General features: G+C 43.0%; 1 protein-coding gene and 1 pseudogene across 1 annotated transcript in view; both read right to left on the reverse strand.

Annotated features, from left to right (window-relative positions):
- The window catches only part of LOC104007201 (proline-rich protein 36-like), a 59,759-nt gene that overhangs the window by 18,727 nt on the left and 20,802 nt on the right, over positions 1-20,230 (reverse strand). Inside the window, 2 exon segments of the mRNA XM_063814180.1 lie at positions 3,575-3,661; positions 7,041-7,276. The gene's annotated coding sequence lies outside the window, so the exon portion shown is untranslated.
- On the reverse strand, positions 6,236-6,335 carry LOC112209873 (U6 spliceosomal RNA; annotated as a pseudogene).

Below are 20,230 nucleotides of genomic sequence, written 5' to 3' on the forward strand. Positions count from 1 at the left end.
GACACACCAGGGAATTTCCTCCTAATGCCTTTATTCTGTTGACTCAGCCCACAATGCTTTTCCCTCAGCACTTTGTCCAGCTCCACCACCTGCTTCAAACTTTGGCTCAATATTCACTTATGAGGCCAACCCTGACCACTCTACTTAACATTGCCATCTGTCCCCATTCCCACCATGCTCATTTCTTTCTTTCTTTTTGAAACAAGATCTTGCTCTATTGCCCAGGCTGGAGTACAGTGGTGCAATCATAGCTCACAGCAACTTCAACCTCCCAGGCTTAAACAATTCTCCCACCTCAGCTTCCCTAGGAACTGAGACTACAGCTGCATGCCACAACACCTGGCTAATTTTTTTTTTTTTTTTTTTTTTTTGAGACGGAGTCTCGGTCGCCCAGGCTGAAGTGCAACAGCACAATCTCAGCTCACTGCAATGTCTGCCTTTCAGGTTCAAGTGATTCTCTGCCTCAGCTTCCCGAGTAGCTGGGATTACACCCACCACCACACCTGGATAATTTTTGTATTTTTAGTAGAGATGGGGTTTCACCATCTTGGCCATGCTGGTCTTGAACTTCTGACCTCGTGATCCACCCGCCTCCACCTCCCAAAGTGCTGGGATTACAAATGTGAGCCACTGCGCCTGGCCTTTTTAAAAAAATTCTTTTAGACATGAGGTTTCATTATGTTGCCCAGGCTGGTCTTAAGCTCCTGGGCTCAAGCAATCCTCCTACCTCAGCCTCCTAAAGTCCTGGGATTACAGGCATGAGCAACTGTAACATGAAGCCCTGGCTTCATGTTCATTTTTTACTTGCTGCTACAACAAACTACCCTACATTTAGTGGCTTGAAACACCATAAATCTACCACCTTACAGTTCTACGGGCCAGAAGCCCAACTAGGTCTATTAAGGCTAAAGTCAAGGTGTCAGAGGGGCTGCATTCCTTCTGGAGACGCTAGAGAGAATGAGCTCCTTTGCCTTTTCCAGCTTCTAGAAGCCACCCCCATTCCTTGACTCACCTTGAAGATGGCCCCTGACTCCATATTCAAGGCCAGAAGTGCAGCATCTTCAAATCTCCCTCTCTGACCTCTTCTTCCTTCACCACATCTCCTTCTCTAATTCTGACTCTCTTGCCTCCTTGTTTGTCTTATAAAGATCCTTGTGATTGGTGGGCATGGGGGCTCCCATCTGTAATCCCAACACTTTGGGAGGCCAAAGAGGAAGGATTGCTTGAGGCCAAGAGTTAGAGATCAGCCTGGGGAACATAGGAAGACCCTGCCTTTACAAAATTAAAATTAAAATCAGCTGGACATGGTGATGCAAGTCTGTAGTTCCAGCTACTGGAGAGGCTAAGGTGCGAGGATCATTTTAGCCTAGGAGGTCAAGGCTGCAGTGAGCTATGATCACATCACGGCACTCCAGCCTTGGTGGCAGAGAGAGACTCTGTCTCAAATATAAGAAAAGAAATATACATTTGGTCTCTGCCCCTGGTTCCTGGCATAGAGCTTCTAAAGCTCTTATAAAGTCCTTAGTGACAAAGGTAATATGAGCACTTTCTGTTTTAATATTTAGTCTTAGTCCCAGGTTCCTGACACAAGGGCCTCTAAGGTCTTTCAGATCTGTAGCATGGTAAGAATGCAAGTGGGATGCTGTTGAGCTGACAGGGTGGCTGCAAGCTCCTAGACTGCTTCAGGAGGAGGGCTGGCTGCCAGAGGAACCAACCACATTTTTTTTAAATGGAGTTTGGCTCTTGTAGCCCAAGCTGGAGTGCAATGGCACAATCTCAGCTCACTGCAACCTCCGCCTCCCACGTTCAAGCAATTCTCCTGCCTCCGCCTCCTAAGTAGCTGGAATTATAGGGATGCACCACAATGCCCAGCTAATTTTTGTTATTTTTAGTAGAGACGGGGTTTCACCATGTTGGTCAGGCTGGTCTCAAACTCCTGACCTCAAGTGATCCACATGCCTCGGCCTCCCAAAGTGCTAGGATTACAGGCATGAGCCACTGTGCCCAGCCCCAACCACATTTTTTGAGGCTTGGAACTTTCAGCCTCATCTGCTGAACTCCAGGAGGCAAAAGGGACTGGAGATTGACTTAACTACCAATGGCCGATCAATCAGGCCTCCATAAAAACCCAAATAACAGGGTTTGGAGAACCCTGTGTTGCTGAACACAAGGAGGTACTGGGAGGGTAGCATGCCCAACAGAGGGCATGGAAGCTCTGTGCCCCTCCCCACTTACCTTGTCCTGTGCATCTCTTTCATTGGCTGTTCCTGAGATGGAGCCTTTACATTGAGCAAGTAATAGGAAATAAGCTGGCCAGATATGGTGGCTCATGCCTGTAATCCCAGCACTTTGGGAGGCAGAGGTGGGCGGAATCACTTGAGCCTAGGAATTTGAGACCAGCCTGGGCAACATAAGACCCCATCTATACAAAAATTAAAAGAAATTAGCCAGATGTGGTGGTGGGAACCCTGTAATTCCAGCTACTTGAGAGGCTGAAGCAGGAGAATCACTTGAGCCCTGGAGGCTGAGGCTTCAATGAGCTATGACTGCACCACTGCACACCAGCCTGGACAACAGAGTGAGGCCCTGTCTCTTAAAAGAAAAGAAAAAAACCTGTTTTTCTAAGTTCTGTGAGTTGTTCTACTAAATAATTAAACTCAAGAAGAGGGTCATGGGAAACCCTGATTTCTAACTGGTTGGTCAAAATACAAGTGACAACCTAGGACTTGCAATTGGCATCTGAAGTGAGGGTGGTCTTGTGGGACTGAGCCCCTAATCTGTGGGGTCTGCACTAACTCCAGGTAGTGTCAGAATGGAATTGTGGGATACGCAGTTGGTATCCAAACAGTTGGAGAATTGGTGTAGAAACTCCACACACATATTTGGTCAGTAGTGTGTGAGTAGAGAGAAACATGAGTTCTTCTCTCACCTGTCTACCTGCTTAACTGCATAGGAGAGGCAATGCATGGTGCTCATGAACAAGGCAAGCATTAAAGTCAGACCAGACCTAACATGTGACTCAGTCTTAATACCCAGGTGAGGTTGGGCAAATTGCTCATTAACCCCAAGTCTTCATCATTTTGCACGTATAATGGGGATAACTGTGGCACCCACCTGTTTTTGTGAGATCAATGAAATATTATGCTTGATGTTATTGTGATCATCATACTATTTGACAAGGGCAGTGATGCATGATAACATCAAAAAATTAGAAACTGTAATGAGGTCTCTTGGGCAAAATTCCATACAAGCAAATGACCATCTCTCCAAAGCATTCCTGCCACACTTAATTCACCATTCCCTGAACAAAATGTGCCATCTTCATTGTTCGGGTCTGTACAGTGCTGGTTTCCCTGCCTGGGTAGCTCACTCCATCCCATCCCAGCCCATTGCCCATCCCTCCACCTCCCCTTTCCCTCCCCACTCTCATACAACTCTTCCTCATCTTTCAGGACCTGGTTTCAATGTCACTTTAACTGGAAGCTTCTCTCACTCTCCAGAAGAGCTTCCACTGCATTTGATGCATGCAGTATTATTTGATCATTTTTGAGTTATAGTCCAAGTCTTTTTGTACCTGAATAACATGTTGCCCAGTCAATCTCTCTTCCTGGATTCAGAAATCTTTCATGGTAGATCCAGCCGGAAGTGACAAAAAGACATTCTTTAAAAGAAAAAACAAAAAGAGGGATGACACAGACAGACATCAGTACTTGAAAGTTTTAAATAGTATGTGAAAAACAAAATTCAAGGGCTTCTAGGAGAAATGTAGGAGGGAAGGCGTTACTGGGAAATATGATGGAAGGTTAATTTTTATTTTATTTTATTTTTAGAGAAAGGGTCTTGCTCTATCGCCTAGGCTGGACTGCAGTGGTGCAATCACAGTTAACTGCAGCCTCAACCTCCAGGGCTTGAGCAATATTCCCATCTAATGTTTATTTTATTTAAGAAACACAGTCTTGCTCTTACCAGAGCTAAAGTGCAGTAGTATGATCATAGCTTACTGCAGCCTCAACCTTCTAGGCTCAAGTGATCCTTCAGTCTTAGCCTCCCCAGTAGCTGGGACAACAGGTGTATACTGCAATGTGTAGCTCATTTTATTTTTTAATTTTTAGTAGAGACAAAGTGTCGCTATGTTGACCAGGCTGGTGGTGATCTCCTACACTCAGGCAGTTCTCCCACCTCAGCCTTCCAAAGTGCTGGGATTACAGGTGTGAGTGCCACACCTGGCTGAGGGGGTTAATTTTTAATTATAAAGAGCTCAAAGCAAATATTAGAAGGAGCCTAAATGCCTACAGCAGCTGACTGGTAAATTGTGATACATCCATATAATAAAATATTATGTAACCATGAAAAGGATTAAGATAGATCAACAGGTATTGGCACAAATGTCCACAAAATATGAAAATGTGAACTTGATGTTCAATCACCGTGTATGTATCTTGAAGGATATGGCCCGTTTTCTCAATAGCAATTATTTCCTGAGATAAGATTATGGGTCTAAAGAGTGAAGGAAATTCTTCACTTCTTTATTTAAAAGTATTTACTATTTTTATAATTTAATAAAAGATTAAACAGATCATTGAATTAGTAAAAGACAAATTCACTCTATAAATAAATGGAAAAGACACGGACAGCCCAGGCATGGTGGCTCACGCTTATAATACCAGTACTTTGGGATGGGGCGTTGGGGGGATCGCTTGAGGCCAGGAGTTCCAGACCAGCCTAAGAAAGAAAGCAAGACCTCATCTCTACTAAAAATTAAAAAAATATTGGCCAGGCATAGTGGCATGTGCCTATAGTCCCAACTACTGAGGTGGAAGGATCACCTGAGCCCAGGAGGTCAAGGCTGCAGTGAGTTGAGACTGTGCCACTACACTCAAGCCTGGGAGAGAGAGCGAGACTTCATCTCAAAAAAAAAAAAAAAAAAAAAAAAAAAAAGGACAATAAAGAAATAAAGCTAATAAGCTAACATAAGGAAAGATAAAACATGTGACAAATAGGCCAGGCGTGTGGCTCACGCCTGTAATCCAGCACTTTGGGAGGCTGAGGTGGGTAGATCACGAGGTCAGGAGTTCGAGACCAGCCTGATCAACATGGTGAAACCCTGTCTGTACTAAAAATACAAAAATTAGCATGCTGTTATAAAGACACATGCACATGTATGTTTACTGTGGCACTATTCACAATAGCAAAGACTTGGAACCAACCCAAATGTCCAACAATGATAGACTGGATTAAGAAAATGTGGCATATATACACCATGGAATACTATGCAGCCATAAAAAATGATGAGTTCATGTCCTTTGTAGGGACATGGATGAAGCTGGAAACCATCATTCTCAACAAACTATTGCAAGGACAAAAAACCAAACACCGCATGTTCTCACTCATAGGTGGGAATTGAACAATGAGAACACATGGACACAGGAAGGACAACATCACACACTGGGGACTGTTGTGAGGTGGGGGAAGGGGGAGGGATAGCATTAGGAGATATACCTAATGCTAAATGACAAATTAATGGGTGCAGCACACCAACATGGCACACGTATACATATGTAACAAACCTGCATGTTGTGCACATGTACCCTAAAACTTAAAGTATAATAATAATAATAATAATAATTAGCTGGGCGTGGTGGTGTGCGCCTGTAATCCCAGCTACTCAGGAGGCTGAGGCAGGAGAATCACTTGAACCTGGGAGGCAGAGGTTGCAGTAAGCCGAAATCACACCACTGCACTCCAGCCTGGGTGACAGAGCGAGACTATGTCACAAAAAGAAAAAAAAAAAAATGACAAAGTAATATGAGGTCTTTTATTTATCACACAGAAAATAACTTGTTAAATTATAATACCTGTGCCAGCGAAGGTGCAGTGAAATGGCCATTTTCTTGTAGTATTAGTGGTGTTTAAATTGTATACAAGCCTTCCAGGATAAAGCTTGGAAATTTTTTTAAAATAATACAGACAGTGACTGATTATACTGCCTCCTCCACCTCCTGGCCTCAAGAAATCCTCCCACCTCAGCTCCCAAAGTGCTAGAATTACAGGCTGACAGCCACCATGCCTGAAAGCTCGGCAATTTACATCAAGAGTAGTAAGAATGCTCATACCCTGTGACTCACAGTAATCTCACTTCTGAAAATATCATCTTTGGATATAATTCAACCTAAACAAAAGGTCATATGCACAAATACAGTGAAAATCTGGGAGTAATTTTTTTTCTCTTTTTTAAAAAAATATGGAATGCTTCACAAATTTGCATGTCATTCTTTCAGAGAGGCCATGCCAATCTCTCTATTGTTCCAACTTAAGTATGTGTGTTACTGGAGCAAGCATGAGTAATTTAAGATAGAGTGGTTAAGTGAAATAAGGAAGAGTTACGGGGAATTTAAAAATCTATGGTATTTATACGCACCTACTAACAGCTCAGTAAATATTAGTTGCTACTATTGTTATTTTTATGGTAATTTCACTCAATTAAAAATTGTTATTAAAAACTACCATTGTCATGGAATGTAATGTATCCTACAGTATAATTGTAAAAATAGATACAATTTGTCCCTTGGTATATGGGGGGATTAATTCCAGCTCCCCCATTTCTGTGTATACCAAAATCCATACATACTCAAGTTTTTGAAGTCAGTCCTGTGGAATCCACATATTAAAAAAAATACGAAAATTAGTGAGGTGTGGTGACAAGTACCTGTAGTCCCAGCTACTTGTGAGGCTGAGGGAGGAGGACTGCTTGAGCCCAGGAGATTGAGGCTGCAGTGAGCCATAACTGCACCACTGCAGTCCAGTCTGGGCAACAGAGTGAGACAGAAGGTTGACTTTTTAATCAAATTTTTCTGTTCACTTGAAGATATGGTCAGGACTGTGGCATAGGAAATTCTTCATAAAATAACTGTCTAATCCAATTTATGCTGGAATTAGGGACAGAAAATGTTTTGGTGACTATTTATTCCTTCACTTGCTGTTATATAAACTATTGCTAGTGGGCACTTACCAACCAGAAGTATCATCTCAGAGCTACTCACAATGAAAGGTGATCTCTGCGGCTCAAATGTGTTGAGGTCCCCATGCCTGGGCTATGGGTGCTGAGTGGGATTTACTTGTCCATCCATTTTCTATATTCCAGCACTGGGAAACTAGGGTTTATCCATCTTGATAAGATGTCATTTAAATTCCGCTTGGCAAGAACCACAAATGGAAGAAAGGCCATGAAACCACAGGACAGTACTTGTTCTCAAGGGAATCTTCAGCTTAGGTGACTCTGTAAAAGAGAAATTACATTCTTGAAAAATCATCACAGGTCAGTTAAGGTGGCTCATACCTATAATCCCAGCCCACTGGGAGACTAAGGCAGGAGAATCCCCTGAGGCCAGGAGTTCCAGACCAGCCTGGGCAACACAGTGAAACCTCATCTCTACAAAAAATTAGAAAATGAGCTGGGTGTGGTAACACATTCCTATAGTCCCAGCTACTCTGGAGGCTGAAATAGGAGGATTGCTTGAGCCCAGGAAGTGGAAGCTGCAGTGAGCTCTGATCTCATCACTGCACTCCAGCCTGGGTGACAGAGTGAGACCCTGTCTCAACATACACACACCCACACACACCCTCATCTCAGTCTGTCCAGCCTTGACTAATCAAAAGGGTCTTCTGGTTACAGAAGAGGTATGCTCTTTTGTAGGACAGGGAGAGACCAGCAAGCTTGTTCACAGACTTTTCCTCATCCTTTGCTTAGTTTTCCAAGAACTCTCATAGTGGAAACAGAGTCACTGGGAAAACGACCTAAATCTTTAGGTTACCAGAAGAGAAATATGCGTCCTTTGTCAATTAATAAATGGAACACTTGCCTTAAAATCCAGGGAGTTCTGCTAGAATGAATCACTCCCTAAGACCCTGACCTATGCATGGAACATGAAAAACTGGAGTTTAACTGGGCACAGTGGATCATGCCTGTAATCCCAGCACTTTGGGAGGCTGAGGCAGGTGGATCACCTGAGGTCGAACCTGGCCAACATGGTGAAACCTCGTCTCTACTAAAAATACAAAAATTAGCTGGGCGTGGTGGTGGATGCCTGTAATCCCAGCTACTTGGGAGGCTGAGGCAGGAAAATTGCTTGAATCTGGAAGGCAGAGGTTGCAGTTACTTCTAGAAGAATTTCCATTAGCCGTTTGAAATCCTTCAACATTCATTAAGGCCAAAGAGTTTTCACCTAATTTAATCTGATGGGTATGTGACCAGAGTCTTTCTAGGGAATAGAGACTCCCAAACTGTTCAGCTGGGAAGTGAGGAGATAATTTATTACTCAAAATCAAAGGGAAATGAAAAGAGGCCAATGCAGAATGTCATTATTCTTTTTTCGGGGGAAATGGATTCCAGAGTCATTTTGTGACCTTTATATGACCTCCTTATTAGCATCTAAAAGCTTCCAATGTAGGATGCAGCCAGCTAGGTTCTCTTCTAATGTAATACAATCTACTTCAGCAAAGCTTATGCAGAGCCATCTCCAGACTCCAGAAATACTAGGCTATAAATTACTGGATCTCCCATTTGATATAATGAACTATAAGCACAGTCCTGAATGACTCCTCTACATACTACTCTGGGTGGCTTGAAGTGAATTTGATACAAGAACTGTAGCGAGCGCAAAGCAGAGCTAGATCTAGGATTAATGAACTTGGGCCCAGCTCCTCACTACTCACCAATGAGTCCAGTTCCAGAACCCAAGTAGAGGGTGGGGAAACAAGGCTCCTGGCATTTCCCAATGTCTGCATCTCTTTCACATTTCTTATCTCCTTGCAAAGAAACTAAACAGGCTCAACTGAAATAACTAAATGATTAAACCCTATGCAGAGAATCTCCAAAGATTCACAAAATATCATTCAAGACTGTTACACAGACAACCTTGAGGATGACTTGATGTACCAGTGATCTACAATATTTGGGATCATTCCAAATTCCCATGAAGGATCTGCCTATATCAACACGGGAGCCAAGGACCAACCATTCAAATGGGCCCTGCTGCCAAGCCTTTTTTTTTGTTTCTTTTTTTTTGTTTTTTTTTTTTACAATGCCATCTCTTCATATTGTTGTGTTTAACAAAACTGCAGCCTGTCACCCATCCTTAAGTCCCTTGGCCAATGGTACAGAGCCAGAGTATGCTACTCCCTAGGAGGAAATCAGCAGGATGACCTACTAAACACCATTCAGAAGATGCTAAGACCCATGAATTGCAACAGGAAAGAAAAGACAGAGAATTAGTCAGACAGGTACATGCTGTGCCAAAAATGCACTACAGCCCCCACCCAATTCTGCCTAATCCTAGCTAGGCTGACACCAACCTGATGAGACAGGCCTATAAGATCTCAAACTAAAACAGAAACTCTTGAACCAGGTTCTTGAGAACCCAGGAAGCAGCAGTAAACCATTAAAGAACACATAAGTTCTTGAGCTGAAGAAGAGTTTCAGATAAATGGAATGCTGGTAGAACACAGGGCCCAAAGGAGCAAAAGTTAACCTAAGCCTAGGTAGAACCTTGTTTACTAGAGTATTAGGCATGGGTTGTGGCAACTATTCTAACCAAAGAGGCTCCACTGAGGGCGGGTTGGCAATCCAAGGTATAGCATGCATAGGGCTAGTGAAATTCAGGGTGACTGAAACAAAAGCTTCAGAACCAGAAAGACCACATCTGGGGGTAGAGCACAAAACTCTCAAGAGATGAATCTTTGTAAGAGTGAGGCAGAACTATATAGCAGTTTTAGGAGATCTGTTGGTGCCCAGCAAGAGCTCCAAACGGGCTATATGCAGGGATGCAGGCTGTAGTTTCAGAAGAGAAGGTTCACAAAAGTCATTCAGTCCAAGATCCCAAACTGCATTCTCTACTAAAAGGAATCAAGGCCTCCTAAAGAAATGGCTGACTCCATGTATGGAACAGTATATTGATCCTGGAACATCTTTTTTGCCAGAAAGCAAGGAAGCCATCAAAGTCCAACAGGATCACATCAAAAAGACGTAAGAGTCAACTTGGAGAGATAATTATTAACCTAGATGAGACAATGTAAGCATCCAAAACAATAAAGACTGCAAAGGCCTGAAATACATCAAATGCAAACAATAATCTATGAGTTCATAATGGTATTCAGAAAAAAAAAAACTATTGGTCACTAGAGTGAAGGTTAGTAGGTCACTAACTTATAAAAGTGACTTAAAGTGAGAGGTTAGGTGGAGAATTAGCTATTTTTTCAGTTTTTCCTGTACAAACATAAATTTTTAGGGAGATTGAAGCAGATGAAACAAATCTGGAAAAATGGAGGTAACTGCTTAATCTGCGGGTTGGGTACATGAAGGTTCATCATATTTCTTTTGTGTATATTTGAACCCCCTACAAAAAAAAAGCACAAGACAGAATGTGAGCCAAGCAGCTTAGGGTTTAGGCAGGGCTTCTGCCTACAAGAGACACTAGGATATGAGGGGTAGTTTTAGCCCTGATGGGCTGAGCCAACTGGAGGTATATAAGGAGGTGCTAAATTGCAGAGGTATCATGTTGCCCAGCACTTGATCAAATCCTAGATCCTAGGTCTGCTTGGTAGCATGCTTCCTAGATGGTGGATCTGAGGCTACCTACAGAACTTCGTTTGCAGTCATAATTCGCTCAGAAACTACAAAAGTGCTTGCTCTTGAAAATGGAGCCTGTCTTTGTCCATTTCATGCTGCTATAAAAGAATGCCACAGACTGCATAATTTACAAGGAAAAAAGGAAGGAGGGAAGGAGGGAAGGAGGAAAGGAAGGGAAGGAATGGAAGGAAGGGAAGGAAAGAAAGGAAGGGAAGGAAGGGAAAGAGGGAAGGAGGAAGGGAGAGAAGGAGGTAGGGAGAGAGAGAGGGAGGGAGGGGAAGGGAAGAGAAGAGAGGAGCAGGGAAAGGAGGAAGAAAAGGAAAGAAAAGAAAAGAAAAGAAAAGGAACAAATTTTATTTCTTACAGTTCTGGATGTTAGGAAGTCCAAGGATGAGAGGCCTGCATCTGGTAGGGATCTTCTTGCTGTGTAGAGGAAGACTATCTTCCTCTACACATCATCCCACAACAGCAGGCAGAAGGACAAGAGAGTGCAAGAAAGCAAGAGGGCAAAAGGGGCTGAACTCTGTTTTATAATAAGCCCACTCTGTGATTACTAATCTATTACCACAATAACAACATTAACTCATTCATGAGGGCCCTCTTATTAGGCCCCACATCCCAACTGTTGCATTGAGGACTGAGTTTCCAGCACATAAACTTTGGGGGACACATTTAAACCATAGCAGAGCACTTATGTTAATTCAACCAAGAGGAGCTGGGAAAATCAAAGGCAAGAGAAAGACAGCAAATGCTGGCAAAGAAATATGTGCCGGTTAAGCACAAAAGTCACAATGAATCCTGTAGTGCAGGCTACTTCATCAAAAGCACCTAAAAAAGATCTCATTAACTCCCCCAACTCACCTCCACCCACATCTAAAGGGCCACACACAGCACTACAAAAGGCAGCACAATGAGAACAGCATTCTCCTCAACAGACGCGCTGTGAGTACCCAGACACCCGACCTCAACAGCTCCAGAACAGCCCTAAAACAGCTCCTCCCTAACCACCACTCGAGTCACCAGCTGGGAAAATATTCAGAAAACCCAAATCCTGACACACCACTATGAAACAACTTAAACAGCAAAGAACAACCCATTCAAACAGCAATGCCAGCGGCTGGGAAAACAGGAACAATGAGTAGAGGAAAAGCAGACTTCTTGGGGTCCACTAAGACCCAGTCTCTCAGCTTCAGCACTTTCAAATGCAGAATCCATACACCTCTGGGGCCTGTGGAGCTCCACGAGGCACGTTGTCCTCAAAGATAAATGAGCAGGCAAGCTGGCTAGAAAAGCGCTAAGGGTATTATTCTTTAAAGAATCTTTATAGGGTCAAAGAGGAATGGGTCTTACAGGCGATGTGTATTCCCCACAGATTCTGAGGATGATGTCAGTATCTCCTTCCAGATGTGTTTAACACTTTGTGGTCGCTTGTATTCCTGCCACTGAGTGCCAGTGCTTTGCTAATTTGAACTGATTCCAACTTACGCTGACCCCGGCTCCCTGAATCTGGTTACCATTAGCCAAGACTGTCATCTATACTGTACCCTTTTAAAGAGTCCTAAAAACAACTCTTCACCTACTCTTCCAAGACAAGTAAAAATCTCTGCCAAAGAAATGGGGAAAAAAGATTGAGAGAGAGAAAACAATTAACATACTAACAAGAGAGTAGAAAGAGAAGCGGGAGGAGAAACTAGGAAAATCATATGTGGGCTCACACCTATTTCCAAAGCTTATGTAGGGGATCAGTCAGGATGGTGGGAAAAATTGTAAAATAAACACAAACCTTCTTGGAAAGCTGGAAGGTTTTTGCAAAAGCCTCAGGATAGAGATATGGCTGAAGGCAGCCTAATCCTCCTTGAGCTACAGCAAGGATAATTAACATAGGAATATAGAGGAGTCTATCTAAATAGCTTGTTTACTCATGTGGTCCTAAGACAAACCTTTGACCATCCGCGGGTGCATGATTGCTCTCTACTCGGGGGTTGGCAATGGTAATTACCTTCTAGTGGTGTTTACTTGATACTTTTGTCATTTAACGTGTGGTGTATAAATGCCGGGAGGGCCAGCAAGTTGGGACCATGGTTGCAACTCTTTACAGCACTCTTCTGGGAGTCTGTAAGTGGGCCAGACTCTCAGCTGGACTGACATGCATAATATCTGTGTCAGTGTATGTTATTCATCTGTTGTTGGACAGGGTCTGTGGGATGGACACCTGCAGCAGGGCAGTGATTTTTACCCCTAGTGCAATTGGTTCCTACTGCTATGTGCTTTCTCCATTGGCTGGGGTTGGACCACACAGTCTAAACTGACCCAATTGGCTAATGTTTGAAATTGAACACAGCTATCTAGGTGGGAAGGGGAAGGCTATTCGTTATAGCACAAGGCACATCTAGGCTTGTCAGGGCACGGCAAGGGTGGGAAGGATTGTTTACCACACATGGGTAACTACAGAAACTAGAGAAACAAAGAATGGGAAGAACAGGGAATTAAAACCTTTTGAAGAGGAATTTATCATCTCTGACAATTTCCTCCTCTTGATTTTATAGTTTGTTTTTCCTCTTCAAAACGTCTCAGCATATCTTGGCTCTGTTCTTCTTGGGTATCTAGAAGGATGAGTTTATCTGAATAAGGCAGGGGTGAACTAAGGGAGGTTTTGGTAAAGCTGTTTCTATAAATGTTTGCATTAAACCACGAATACAGAATATGATACAGCGTCCTACAAGAATATACCTATAATGATTACAAGGGAGGTGAATATTGAGGTCATAATTCCTTTCCATTTCTCAAACCATTTTTCCATGAGGCTTGTAAAGGGGTCATTTATTCCAGAATTTTTAGCTAACTCATTTGATAAGGAGGTAAGGCCTTGTAAGGCTTTTGTATTGTTCCATCAGGGGCAGTGTTATTAGGAATAAAAGTACAACATTGGACTCCAATCATGACACAAACCCTGCCTTTTTCAGCTAATATCATGTCAAGGGCTATTCTATTTTCCCAGGCCATTTGGCTGGTAGGGCCTAATTGTTCAACTATTCCTTTAATAGCATCTCTAGTATAATTAACAAAGTGTTGTTAATTATAAAAGATATAATTTATCTTCTAAGCTACATTCTTGTTTACAGTTGACAACCAGAACAATATGGACTCGAATCCTGCAGCTATTTGATTTCTGTCTTTGAATTCATCTGGTACCCCTAGTGGTACTCCGACAGCATCTATATAAACATGAGGATCAAAGGATCCGTGAGAGACATCTCTCTTTTTACAATATTCTGTTTTCAACTTTCTTGGTTGATGAAATGCCAAGGTGAAAGGGATAGCCAATTGAACTGGCTGCTCCAGTTACTTGGCAGAGTACCCAGCAATAGTCTCCCACAATACCACCAAACATTTGCTCGGGGATGAACAAGGGCAGACTGATCAGTAAGCTCTTGAAAAGGCTTCGTTTCACTGCACCCTGTTAAGTCTCCAAGGAAGGCTAATTTTTCCGCCTGCCATGAAAGGTATGAGGTGAAGTTAACATCAGGGGCTGGAGGCTGGATGGTCCTCAGGGGCTGACCCGCAGGGCTCTTGACCTCAGGGAACAGCAGTGAAAGAGTCTTGCATGACTCATTGCCTCAGACTGTGGGGTTCTGGAAGAGAGCTCGGACCATACAGCTCATGCCTGGTCTGTGAAAGGACCACCTCACGAGTGGAAAGGGGACAATTTGGGTCTCTGGCCTGCCTGTCACACAAGCATAACAGTCGCTTTTGTTTAGCGTGTGAACAGAATATTTAATCCATTCCAGCCAAGCATTTGTGTCCTGCTACCCTGTTTCAATGGCTATAATTTGTTTTAAATCTTTAACCTCTATAACAGCTACTTTCAGTTTATCATTGGGTATACAATGAGAAAAGGTTTGGTTAGTGGAGAACTTAGGAGAGGGAGAAGGGGGTACAGAAGGTAGGGAAGCAATGAAGTGCATTTCAAAGTATCCTGCGGGGTCCTTCCCTGAGACTTCTGCTCCTATACCACAGAAATGGCTTAATGAAGGGGAAGAACTCTGGGGAGCAGGGATGGTAATCTGTGCTGGATTACATTGGTTCAGCTGACAAATGGGAGGGGGAATTCCTTTAGTAAAATGAATATATGGCTTTAAGAAACTGCAAGTACCAGTTGAGGTGGTCCATTCTTGCTCTTTAGTATTTCATCAAACATTGGACCAACTTCGGCAGAGAAGATCTGCTCTAAGAGGACAAGATTTCCAGTTCATACTGAAGTCTTCATCAAACTCTTCCCAAACTAACTTATCCCGATTAACAAATGCCCAATCTGAGGAAAGCCAGGAAGGATGGAGATACTTTTCTGAAGAAGAGAGTTGCTTTTGACTTGACAACTCTCCACAGGGTATAACAAGGCAAGCATCAAAGGTAATAGTTTGGGGTGAGCTTGACTTGGTTACATTAATGATAAGGGGACTAGGGATGGGGTAGGGGGAGGAAATAAATACAGAATAAGAGGGTTAAACCCTCTTTAGCCTTAGCTTGGTAAGAGTTGGTCCTGGAACAAGGGTCCATGATTCTGGGAAGGGTGGTGCCCGCTTAACTTGAGTGTGATGAGTCCAGCCCTTCTTGGCAGTCCAAACCGCTGTATCAGTTGTTAAGAGCACTAAATAAGGTCCTTCCCAAGTGGGCTCAAGCTTCCCTTCTTTCCAACTCCTGATGAGGATGTGAGCTCTAGGCTGGTGGTAGTGAACTGGAAACTCAAGAGTTGGAGTCTGGGCTAGAATGCCTTGAGTCCTAAGGGAGGAGAGGGCAGAAGACAGATCTAATATATAGTTTTTGAGAAATTGAGTGAGGGCTTTCCCACTCAAAGGCAAATAGGTCCCGGCTGTCCTCTGCTAACAAACAAGTCCAGAAGGCATCTTTTAAATGTACTACTGTAAACTACTTGTGGCTGTATGGGATCCTACTGATAATAGTATAAGGATTGGGAACAACAGGGAGTGCAGTTTGGACTATCTGATTAATAGCTCTAAGGTCTTGCACTAACCAGTATGACCTGTCTGGCTCCTTTACAGGCAGTATTGGAGTGTTATAGGGTGACATTCAGGGTTCAAGAAGCCCATCACGGAGAAGACCTTAAATTATAGGTTTTAAATTTACTCTGCCTTCTAAAGGAATAGGGTATTGCTTTCTCTTTACTACTTCCCCAGGGGTATTTAATTTAACATGAATCAGAGGAATCTGTAACTTTCCTCATCCCATCTTTTGACCATATCTTGGGATGAATGTGTTCTTTGTCTGCGGTGGTGAGCAAGTTTAGGGAGGAGTGGAATTTCCCATGATCGATTTGGAGGCCTAAGCCTAATTTTAGCATTAAATCTCTTCCTAATAGATTTGCTCCTGCTTCCAGAATAAACAGAAATTTGATACTAGCTGATTGGTTTTTATATTTAACTTCTGTCTCCTACTTACTGGTTCCTTCTCTAAATCTGTATTTTCATTTCTGGGTGTTATGACTCCTCCCATCTCTCTCAGCCTCTATGTCCCAGCCAGGACAAAGCACTCTTAGTTGGTCTGGCAGAGAGGAGCTGAGCTGCTGGCAGGAGTGCGCTGATAGTGCTAGAAGGCCCTGACCGAAGCCAGCCACACCTTTGCAAGGACTCTGGCTGCTATAAACATGTGGCTGGGCTGAAGTGGAAAACACTGGGCACAAGAGCCCTCCAGAGTGGTCCCTTGTCCAACCAGTCCCAGCTACCCAGCTTACATCCGAACTTGCCCTTTTTCCTCTTTCCTCACCAGCTTCACAGTCATGCCGGGATGGGGTAAAATGACAAGCTTTTATCTACTTTAAGCAGTCATGCCACACTGCCAACAGTTTTCAAAGCATTATAGCCTTCAAAGAGATCCTTCCTTCCTTTCCTAATTTTAAGTTTCCAAGCTTCACTTTTTGGTGTTCTTTATATGGCCTGGAAAGTGGGGGCCTAGGCTCTTTTTAGGTTCTGGCCCCCTGAGTACTTTGTTGTATGGTGGACAGCAGAATTTTTGCCTTCTGTTTTTGTTTTCCTTTGTCCCTTCTTACATACTCTTTTTGAGCCTCCCTAAGAAATTCACTCATGGGACAGTGTGGAAGATCAGTCAGTATGGCAGAAGAAATTACAGGAATAGAAAGAAGCAAACCTTGTTGGAAGGCCAGGAAGTTTGGCATAACTTCAGATAGTTTGGCTGAAGGCAGCCAAATTCTCTTTTCAGGAGCCAGAGAGCTTAGGGCGCAGATACATAGGAATGTGGAGAAGTTTATCTAAAGAGCTTGTTTACTCATGTGGTCCTACAACTAACATTTGATCACTTACGGGCGGGATAGCTCTCCTGGGGTGGGGGCGACCAGATTAATTACCCACAGGTGTGTTGACTCAAAGCCTTTGTCATTAAAACTGTGCCAAATAAATGCCCACAGGGACAGCTAATTGGGGCTGTGGCTGCTGATTCTTTACACCACCTTCCTTGGTGTCTGTGAGCAGCTCGGATCCCTAGAGGCACTTTCACTGAATATCGGTGTCTGGGTACATTATTCATCCATCATGCGAGCTGGGGCCTGCAGGACAGACCCTCCGCAGGATGGTCTTTCCAATTTTCCATCTTTTGTAATTTCTTTGAAATATCTGGCCAACTGTTAACAACAAAATGAAGTTTTAACATTCCCCATCCAAGAGGATCCTCAGGATCTAGATCAGCATACTGTCTCATTTGTTCCTTCGATCTGTCTAAAAATTCTATAGGCCCTTCATCTTGCCCATGCTGTATATCAAATGCTCGGGTAAGGTTCTGGATTTGGGGTACTGATTCTTTAATCCCTTTTATTATCATTTCCCTAAGGTCTTGCATATGTAGTGGGCTGCATTGTTATTTTCCCACTGGGGGTCTTTGGTGGGGAATTTTTGATCGGCTGCAGGAACGTTTTGGCCAGGAGGGTGTTCACATTATCAGACCACCATAGCAGCTCTACGGATCATGCTTCTTTCTTCCCCTGAGAAGAGGATGCCTAGGATGAACATTAGCTCAGTCCAAGTATTAACTCAAAAGAATGCAACCTTTGTCTCTCACCTATCTGTGACCTGGAAGCCACATCCTGCTTCCAGTTTTCCTCCCTTTGCTTTGAGTTGTCCTGCCTTTCCAGATCGAACCAACGTACTTCTTACATATATTGACTGATGTTTCATGTCTCCCTAAAATGTACAAAACCAAGCTGTGCCCCGACTACCTTGGGCACATGTCATCAGGACTTCCTGAGGCTGTGTCATGGGTGCATCCTCAACCTTGGCAAAATAAACTTTCTAAATTAACTGAGACCTATCTCAGATTTTCTGGGTTTACAACATAATAAAGATTTATGGAAGAGTTTTGGGAACAGTATAAAGAATTGCTATATACCCTTTACTCAAGTTCCCCAGTTATTAAATTTTTAGCCCGTTTGCTTTGTCATTCTTTCTCTTGCCCTCCTACTTTCTATATCTATTATCTGTTTTGTGTGTGTGTGTGTGTGTGTGTGTGTGTGTGTAATGTAATTATTCCTGAACCATGGGCAAATAAGTTGCAGATGTGATGACCGTACATGTCTAAATACTTCAGTGTTACCTAAAATAAGAACATTAACCACAATAAAAATTATCAAACTCAAGATATTAACACTGATACAATAATATCAACTAATCTACAGATCTTAAATTTCACCCATTTTCCTGATAATATCTTTTATAGGAAAAGAAAACCACAGATTATTAATTGCATTCTATTATCATTTCTCTTTAGAGACTGCTGGATTCCCCTCCATAAGGTTATAACATTTGGCATTTCCCACCAACAATTAAGTTTTTAATACTCTGGGTTTAATTTGTGTCATGCATTTTTTCCCTGAACCAATGACTGTCATCTGGGGAAAGAGGCTGTGCTGGTGAGCTTAGCCTCACTCACTTTCTACTCCCCAGGAGGCCGTAGATGGATTCAGGTTCACCTGAAGCAAGTGGGCTCAGACAGGGAGGGTGATTCCCCAAAGCAAAATTGGGGTACTATTTCTACAGAATAGAGCTGAGTGAAAACCACCACCACCAATATCCAATAAGCTGGTTCATGGATGCCCAACTTGCATCTATACAACAAAACAACAAATGCCTCTGACACTTGGCTAAAGAGAGACAGTGAAATTGGAACTAGAGCACAGGTAGAGTCCAATCTAATTCTTTCATTTTCATGCAGTAAATATTTTAGTTTCTTTTTTTTTAATTCATAGCACGACTTTTTTTTTTTCTTTTGAGGCAGGGTCTCACTCTGTTGCCCAGCAGGCTGGAGTGCAGTGGTGAGATCATGGCTCACTGTAGCCTCAACTTCCCCAGGTTCACGTGATCCTCCCACCTCAGCCTCCCTAGTAGCTGGGACTACAAGCATGCACCAGCATGCTCAGCTAATTTTTTTGTATTTTTTATAGAGTTGGGGTTTTGCCATGTTGCTCTGGCTGGTCTTGAACTGCTGGGCTCAAGTGATCCTCGCGCCTCGGCCTCCCAAAGTGCTGAAATTATAGGCATGACCCACTGCACCCAGCCATAGCACAACTCTTAAGAGAAAGATTTCAGTCTATCTACTGCCTGTGATTTTTTGGTTTTTAATTTAGTTAATTCTCACAGCAGCTCTAGGTAGCAGGAAATTGTACATTTATCCCACTTCTGAAAAGTCTGTACTAAGGCAGACACTTGAAATAATTCTACTAAATGTGCTCAGCTAAATAAAATAAACTTAAACCCAGGTTTTTGTTCCAAACAATAGGTTTTGTGAAATTGTGATCTTTCTAGAAGAACTTAGATGTGATTTTTCCTCTCAGTTTCTCTTTTTAAAAAAATCTTAAGAATTTTCATTGTTAGCATGTTTATTTTTCTGCCTTTTCCAATGAGAGAGTTTCCATCTTTCTCAGAAACTGGAGGGCTCTAGTGGAGAGTGATGATGTGTCATCGTTTCACATTTCCTCTCACGCTCGTTTTTCTCCTGGTTGTAAAGCTTCTAAATGATTGATTGCCATCTTAACAGATTTGAGGCCAGTCAGGGTCTCCTGCTCTCAGCACTGTGTTCTGGGGCAGTTTGTTTAAGCCCAGGAGTATTAATGCTCCCAGATAAGTCTGCACCAGGACAAACTGAGTTCTTATATTAGATCCAAAGTGTATTTGAGAAAGCATTCACTGAACCTAAGTGCTCAGTGTACTTTGAAGCACACGTTTGTTTCCCTTAGTCATTAAGCCTCAAAAAGTCCTACCATTCCTTGAGGCAGGAATGCACTCTTTTTAAATTTTCTATTCAGCAGAATGAGAAATGTCTAAAAATAGAAATCCCACTTAATGATTTAAGTCTGTCTCCATCCTTACTCAACAACTAGGCAAATATTAAACAAAAAGAGCCCCAGTGCTGGCCTGCCGGCAGCTTTCCCTTCTGTGAGTTGAAACTGGGAAAGCGCAGGGAGGTATTGAAGTACAAGGGGAGGTGGAATGAGCATTGGTGGTGGAGGTAGTGAGAGGTGACAGCATGCTGGCAGCCCTCGCTCGCTCTCGGTGCCGCCTCCGCCTCGGGGCCCATTCTGGCGTG

Source organism: Pan troglodytes, chromosome 6 (genome assembly GCF_028858775.2).
Source record: "Pan troglodytes isolate AG18354 chromosome 6, NHGRI_mPanTro3-v2.0_pri, whole genome shotgun sequence".
Classification (NCBI taxonomy): domain Eukaryota; kingdom Metazoa; phylum Chordata; class Mammalia; order Primates; family Hominidae; genus Pan; species Pan troglodytes.